Source organism: Muntiacus reevesi, chromosome 2 (assembly GCF_963930625.1).
Source record: "Muntiacus reevesi chromosome 2, mMunRee1.1, whole genome shotgun sequence".
Taxonomy (NCBI): Eukaryota; Metazoa; Chordata; class Mammalia; order Artiodactyla; family Cervidae; genus Muntiacus; species Muntiacus reevesi.
Window position 1 is genome coordinate 272,295,324 of NC_089250.1, and position 8,786 is coordinate 272,304,109.

General features: G+C 37.2%; 1 pseudogene; it reads left to right on the forward strand.

Annotated features, from left to right (window-relative positions):
* Nucleotides 1-5,145: 5,145 nt before the first annotated feature.
* Nucleotides 5,146-6,048, forward strand: LOC136161691 (vomeronasal type-1 receptor 4-like; annotated as a pseudogene).
* Nucleotides 6,049-8,786: the final 2,738 nt, after the last annotated feature.

Consider the following 8,786-nt stretch of genomic DNA (forward strand, 5'->3'; position numbering starts at 1 on the left):
AAAGAAATCAAAGAGGACATAAATAGATGGAGAAATATACCATGTTCATTGATTAGAAGAATCAATATAGGGAAAAAGAGCATACTACTCAAAGCTATCTATAGATTTAATCCAATCCCTATCAAGCTATCAACGGTATTTTTCAGAGAACTAGAACAAATAATTTCACAATTTGTATGGAAATACAAAAAACCTCAAATAGCCAAAGCAGTCTTGAGAAGGAAGAATGGAACTGGAGGAATCAACCTACCTGACTTCAGTCCCTACTACAAAGCCACAGTCATCAAGACAGTTTGGTACTGGCACAAAGACAGAAATATAGATCAATGGAACAGAATAAAACACCCGGAGATAAATCTATCCACCTATGGACACCTTATCTTTGACAAAGGAGGCAAGAATATACAATGGAGAAAAGACAGTCTCTTTAACAAGTGGTGCTGGGAAAATTGGTCAACCACTTGTAAAAGAATGAAACTAGATCACTTTCTAACATCCCATTGTTAAATGTGGTCTGCATAGAGTGTTTTCCTTTGAAGAGTACACCATGAAAAGAGACAAAATAACTTCTCATGAACAAATCAGAGGCACCCTATTTCATCCAGGACACTGAAGCTAATATCAACAGTGATAAACCATGTTGATTGTATGGACCAATGTATGATATGATGTAATGAAAATGGCTCTTACAGCTTTGCAGTCTTCCTCCCCAAAACACAGAACCCAAGTATAATGATGAGAGAAGTGTCACATTAATATCAGTTAAATGTCATTGCAGAAAATGCTGGAATAGTGCTCCTCAAATCTGTCACATCATTAAATCTGAGAAATGTCTGACTAATTGTCTTGGCAAAGAGAAGCCTAGATAGAGGTGACTACAGTGCAAGATTTGGTATCTGGATCAGTTCTTGGAAAAGAAAATGGATATAAAGGGAAAATTGAGAAAACCTGAATAAAGTGTTGACTTTAGTTAACACATTCATCACTATTGGTTTGTTAATTATGACAACTTTATACACCAAATAGAGGATTTTAAGAGTCAATGCATTGAGTGTGAGATACATGTGAACTCTGTAAAGTCTTGCCACTCTTGTAAATCAAAAGTTGTTCTAAAATAAAATCCTTCTAAAAAACATGACTAGAATTCCCAAAACATAATTGAGTTAACTGCACAGTCTTTTCTCCTGAGTCTTCCCTTGGAATAAATACCAAGAGGGTGATATTCCCTGCCTGATTTTCAGCAATCTCAGTTAAGAGGTAGGAGGAGGTAAGTGTCTCCTTCAGGGCACACATAGAAGCCTTGGGTCTTTTATATGGTGCTTGGATGGGACATTCCAATACCTGAGATCAACATTTTCACTCACCTCTTAATCTAGCAACATTAGGAGCAAGCAGCCAATGGTGATACATTCATTAGTTTCTTAAATGTTCAAAAGTATTATAAAGAGAGTCACCCAGAAACTCACTTCTTCTAACAGGCAGATGTGTTGGGAGTCTGCGCTGCTGAATCAGGGCATGGACTATCTGTGCAATGTTTACTGCTGGAAATAAGCTCGTTAGTGTTTTCACTTCTAATTAGATTAGAAAGCCATTTCCGAAAACAGAAACTGATGAAAACCTCTCCCTTAAATTCCATTTCCCTAGAATTACTCCTCATAACAGGCTCATGGCATTATTTCAAATTCATAAAATGAAATCTTGTATATTGTACACTGTACATTGTAATTGTATATCGTATATTATATACACTTCCCAGCTGGCTCAGTGGAAAAGAATCTGCCTGGCAGTGCAAGAGTCCCAGGAGATGGGGGTTCGGTCCCTGGGTCAAGGAAGATCCCCTGGAGAAGGAAACGACAACCCACTCCAGTATTCTTGCAGTGTTTCTCCCATGGACAGATTGGCATATGCAGCAATGACAATGAGTGCTATACAACTTCATGCTAATCTTAAATTCACAAAAAACATAACGAATATAAGAAGGGTAACACTTGACTGTAAATGTACTTCTTTTTTAAAAAGATTTTTTGATGTGAACCATTTTTAAACTCTTTATAGAATTTGTTACAGTATCCCTTCTGTTTTATGTTTTGATTTAGACAGCAAAATTTTACCTCCATGACCAGGGATCAAACCTGCACACCCTGCGTTGAAAGTCTTAACCTCTGGACCACCAGAAAAGTTCTAGGTCCTCTTTTTCTTCTTTTTTACCCTGATCCCCCCAGTAGAGGCTTATCAGTTTTGTGCATCTTTTCAAAAAACCAGCTCTTGCTTTCATTGACTTGTCCTAATGGTCTTTTGATGTCTGATTTTAAATTTTTCTCTTTCCTCTATATCACTTCCACTCTCTGATATCTTTGACATTATGTGTAGTTCTTTTTCTAATTTCTTTATTTGGTAGGTTAGACTGTTTATTTGAGATTTATATTGCTTCTTGAAATAGGCTTTTATCCATATCAATTTCCCTCTAGAACTTCTTTTGCTGTGTTTTATAGATTTTGAAATTTTCTGTTTTTATTTTTATTTGCTTCAAGGTAATTCCTCATTTTCTTCTGATTTCACATGGCTATTAATAGCCTGTTGTTTAGTGTCCAGGTTTGATCCTCTTGAATTAGGTAATTGTCAAAATCACTGAGCCATCATATCTAGGTGATTTTATTTTATGGCATACACTTTTTCAATCCCTATCCCTTTTTGATTGTGTATATGTCCCACATCCATTCCTTATCACAGAGGTTGATGATAATAAATTATATTTTCCTACAAGATTTCCATAATAATTGGCATCAAGTTATGATGATGAGTCTAAATTGATTTGATTTGTGCCAGTAGTCCATATAATGAGCGTTTAATCATATTCCTCCTTTTCTCTTTGTCTCTTCGAATATACTTCCCAGGTATTTTGTCTAATTCCATTTCTCTACCAGTACTTTTGTTGATGATTTGGTTCAGTGGTTGAAGGTGAGGAAAGTACTAGTTTCAGAGCTGAGACATATCACAAGGAAGTAATGAATCCAGAGGGACACACATGGCTTATGTCAGTCCCTAATGTGTGGAATTTCAGCATTTCCTGCTTTCCTCCTCATGAGACCCTGTTGCCGTCAGTGATCATGAAAAAGAAAATGCCTCTCAAATGTATCCAGTTGTCTCATAAGTGTGCCAACTAGAAACTTGTAATTGCTTCCAGTAATTAACAACTGAGAGAAAAGTTTTCAGAAATGTTCTTGGCTCCCAAGCCTGCACGCCCGTCGCTGCTGGTAGTGAAATGATCATTGCAGCTTTGATGGGAGAGGAGCGGAGGACACAGCATCTCAAACCTACATATCAGGGACTGACTGCCTGCCTTCCACACACAAACTGGGTATAATGACCATCAGGGAGCCCACTGTCCTGGCAGAAGGAAGGTGTCAAATAAGGATGTTCTATTTCAGTCTGAGAGGCAGAGTGTGTAAAAGAGAGGCAGATCAAGATGCTGAGTGATCATATCAGAAAGAGGCAGCCTTCTGCGTAGTCACTGGATTCAGTGCCAACACCATGCATAAGGTAGTAAAATCCTGAATCATGAGCCAAGATGGCAAGGAGAGATGGGGTCCTAACCCTAAACCAATTCTTGCTGGCTCTTCCTGGAGTTTAATTTAATCCTCACTGACAGTGGCTGTTGTGACTTAGTCCAAGTGATAACAAAATCTGATTTTGTTTAAGGTGTTTAAGAATGTAGATATAAAATCAATTTTCTCTTGAGTCGGCCTCAGAGGAATCATAGACTAAATGTTCAGGATGACTAGAGAGGCCACAATAATAACTCCAAGGTGGCAGTAAACAGTTTGATGAGTGTGCAAAAATCATGTAATTCTGTACAAAAAAACGAATACAACTGGAAATGGCTTGAAGGGAAATGTTTTCTCTGACTCTGGATGTTAATGGAGACAGTAATTGTGTCCTAACTGAAAACATCCAGAGTCCATTGATTATGGTGAAGTTGTCTTCACTCTTCATGTAATGAAATGAGTAGTTAAAGAAACTTCACATAATGCCAAGTTTCAGGCAGCAGCTCTCAATCATATATCGTATTGTTTCTGCCCATTGAAAAGATATTTCAATATGAATCTGAATACCTACTATTTTAATTTATAAAATGCATAAGAATAGATCCCTTGCAGGTGCTGATTTGTATCTATCTCTGGTATGTCATTTGAAAAGTCTAATTCATTGCCATATATTCAATTAACTCTGCTATTAATGAATAGATATCTGTATCACTGGAAAATAATAATAATTAACTTTTTCCTTTTGTACTACATCATCATGTATGACTATTTTATGTCCAAAGTTAATGACATTATATGGAATTATTTAACAATTTCTGGAGTACTTGCAGTATAACTGCTTTTCTGAAATAAAAGCAAAAGATTTCCTGTTTCCATCCTCATTCTGAGTCATCCTCATCTTCATGACATTACCTGGTCCTGGGGAAGGCTCTTCCCATATTCTCCTGGCAGGCAGCAGTACATGCACATATACTAAGAAATCTGAATTCTCATTTATAATACAAAGTGCTTTTCAAAACTGGAATCTTGTCAATAAAAATTATGAAATAGCAGCAATCAAATATCAAAGAACAAGCTCTGAAAACAAAACTAAATATCAATCTGAATTATTATATGAAAATTAAATAACTTTTTGGAAAAGTCGGGGTTCAAGGCACTATCTTTAGCAGTCCAGTGGGTTTCAAGTCCTCACTCTGTCCTAAGAGCATATTTTGACAAATATCCAATCTCTCTGTGCTTATGTCACCCTCCTCTGTTTCATTAACGTCACATTATTACCTGCCTCACAGACTGTTGAAGAATGAAGATGTGATCATATGTAGAGCCTGCGGCTTCTAACTTTACATATTAATGCTCTTTAAATATTATGCATGCAACTTTTTAAAGCTGCTGATAACTGAAAAACATAAAGTAAATATTTCTTAGGGGAATTAAGGGTAAATGGAGAATAATGGATTTCAGCTGACATGATGCATGTAACCCACACATCATGTTCCCATGCAGGACATTTTAACTCACAAGACAAGCATCAGTGAGTGAACTGAGAGGATGGCCAGCAGCGATTTGAGAATATCTTGTCAAATATCTTATCTCTGTTATCTTCTTAACACAGACTGTGGTTGGAATCCTGGGGAATATCTCACTCCTTTGCCATCATATCACCATTCACTTCACTGGCTCCAGGTTAAGGTCCACGGATTTGATCCTTAATCACCTGATTGTGTCAACTCCTTAGTCCTCCTCTGTAAAGGGGTCCCCCAGACAATGGCAGTGTTTGGGAGGAAGCATATTCACAGTGATTTTGACTGCAAACTTTTCTTCTTTCTGCACAGAGTGGGGAGGGGAGTGTCCATCGGTAGCATCTGCCTCTTGAGTGTCTTTCAGGCGATCACGATCAGTCCCTGGAACTCCAGGTGTGCAGTGCTGAAAGTAACAGCTCCCAAGTACATGGTTCTCTCTATTTCCCTGTGTTGGATCCTGCAAATGCTGGTAAATTTCATTTTTCCTCCACATATAAATGGCAAATGGAATGACAAAAGCAACATAAACAGGAAGGATTTTGGATATTGTTCTGTTCATCATGACAAAATCCAACAGTTATTGTCTGCAGCATTGCTATCACTCCTGATGTTCTGTGTTTGAGGCTCACGCTCTGGGCCAGCAGCTTCATGGTTTTCATCCTGTACAGACATAAGCATCGTGCTCAACACATTCGTAGGACCGATACCCCTCCAAATTCTCCCCTGCGTCCAGAGCTACCAAAATCATCCTTCTCCTGGTGAACACTTTTGTCTATTTTTATACTCTTTCCTCAGTATTTCAACTGATGATGGCCCTTTTTGATTATCCCAGCTGGTTCCTTGTGAATATCACTGTAATCTTGGCTTTGTGTGTCGCAAGTGTCAGTTCCTTTCTGCTCATAAAGTGTGACTCCAATGTACACAGACTCTATTTTGCCTGCATAAGGAACACAAAGTCACCTACTATTATGAGAAATGTGTGAATTGGGTGTATTTCTGAAGTGTAGAGTTGACCATTCATCAATTCACCTCAGTTGTTGTTCAGACATTTAGTCATGTCTGACAATTTGGACTGCAACACGCCAGGCTTCCCTGTCCTTCAACATCTCCTGGAGTTTGCTCAGACTCATGTCCATTGAATTGATGACATCATCCAACCATCTCTTCCTCTGTCATCCTCTTTTCCTGCCTTAAATCTTTCCCAGCCTCAGGGCTTTTCTAATAAGTCATTTCTTTGCATACGGTGGTCCAAGTATTGGAGCTTTAGTATTAGTCCTTCTAATGAATATTCAGGATTGACTTCCTTTAGAATTAACTGGTTTGATCTCCTTGGAGTCCAAGGGACTCCCAAGAGTTTTTTCCAACACGACAGTCCATATTATCAATTCTTCAGTGGTCAGCCATCCTTATGACTTCACCTCAGAGACCTAGCTAAAATTTTGAATCTCAAGAGAATGGTAAACAAGACATGCTGAGCATCTTCTTCAAATAAACAATTGTAATAGTATTGTCATGACATACAGTTATCTTGTAAAGAATTATATGATTGAATTTTCTAATACTTTCAGAAAATTAGTTCAGAATTTATGTGATAATAAAATCAAGTCTTGAAACTATCTGCATTTTTTTTCAATATTTGGAGGCTAATTACTTCACAACATTGCAGTGGGTTTTGTCATACATTGACATGAATCAGCCATGGAGTTACATGTATTCCCCAATCTGCATATTATAAGCTATTCAGGTGTATAGTTTTCAGTCTGCAACAATAAGTTTCCTAGAAGTTATACAGGCACGAACTTATAGAGAAAGGTATGCATGACTATGGGTTAACATGTGCAATAGTCATTAATGAAACAGAACAAGTTAATGTCCTCACAGAATAAAGAGTGACCTGGTGTGTAGTTGGAATTTAAAATCCATCTCCTTCAGTAGAGACTTTGGCAGTCCATTATGAGTTTTATAGATAACATGCCTAGAGAGGTGGTAGTACTTATTAGAAATATGTTGTTTGGAACTGAGATTAAAACATTTAAATACTTTCATGCAGAAATGACCAGATTGAAGTGAAATGCACTTTCCAAAAAGAAACACAAAAACAAAAGAATACTCCAATAATTTTCAAACAATAGATGAACTATGTCAGCTGATTTTTAAAATTAAAATGTATTTGACATAAGTATTGTGAAAATTTAAAGTGTACAAAATATTGAAATAATGTTACAGTCTTACATGTACATAGCTGTCGAGTTTTCCCAGCACCACTTTTGAAGAAACTGTCTTTTCTCCATTATATAGTCCTGCCTTATTTATCTTTTTTTTTTTTTCCATTTATTTTTATTAGTTGGAGGCTAATTACTTTACAATATTGTAGTGGTTTTTGCCATACGTTGACATGAATCAGCCATGGATTTACATGTGTTCCCCATTCTGAACCCCCCTCCCACCTCCCTCCCCATCCCATCCCTCTGGGTCTTCCCAGTGCACCAGCCCCGAGCACTTGTCTCATGCATCCAACCTGGACTGGTGATCTGTTTCACACTTGATAATATACATGTTTCGATGCTGTTCTCTCAGATCATCCCACCCTCGCCTTCTCCCATAGAGTCCAAAAGTCTGTTCTATACAATTGTGTCTCTTTTTCTGTCTTGCATATTGGTTATCATTACCATCTTTCTAAATTCCATATATATGCATTAGTATACTGTATTGGTCTTTATCTTTCTGGCTTACTTCACCTTATTTGTCATAGATTAATTGACCAATAGCACATGGGTTTATTTCTGGTCTCTCTATTCTATTCCAATTATCTATGTGTCAATTTCTGTGTCACTTTGATACGGTTTTGGTGACTGTAGCACTGTAGTATAGTCTGAAATAAAAGAGCTTGCTTCCTGCACTGTCTTCTTTTTTTTTTCTTTTGAAAACAGATACGTAATACGCTTACCAAATTCCAGTGGTGTGACCAAATGGGATGGATATTCTCTTTCAAAAAACAGGAAATCAGAAAGAAGAAGCAACTCACCTGTCCAAGGCAGGTAAAATCCAAGGAAGGTAAATTCTGTCAGATTTTAAAGTTTGAGAAATATCATGTTTGACTGGATAATCTGTCCCCTGGGCTACCTGCATACAAACCCACCTTTCAGACACCAGTGGCCATGACCACACGTATGGTGCATACTGTGGTTCATCGCACCATTCACTAATAAAAGCAGCTGTCGCTTTGTGAAGTAATAGCTGAAGCTGGGGCTAGGACAGAATACACACACACACACACACATATATATATATATATATATATATATATATATATAGAGAGAGAGAGAGAGAGAGAGTATTTAAACCTGAATATATATATAATACACATTTCCTTGAGAATCCTATATTAAATAGTAGAAAATAGGAAATGCTTTAAATAAGAAGTAAGAAGAACCATAATGATGGGCTATATCAGAGACACACAGAAGTCACCTAAAAGAGCTGCCAATCCCCAAGTTGGACAATTTGATTTTTTAAGAAAATGGTTTTGGATTATAACTCAAAGTATAAAAATTAATGTGTACCAGTGAAAACTGAAATGAAATACAGTTGAAGAAATAATGTATTTGAGGAAACAGAATTCCTCTTCAGAAAGATTCTACATAATTGTGTTAAAAGTTTATCATGAAAACGGTGGAATATCACATCCCATGCTTAAGTGTGTCCTTCATATAGTGTCCTA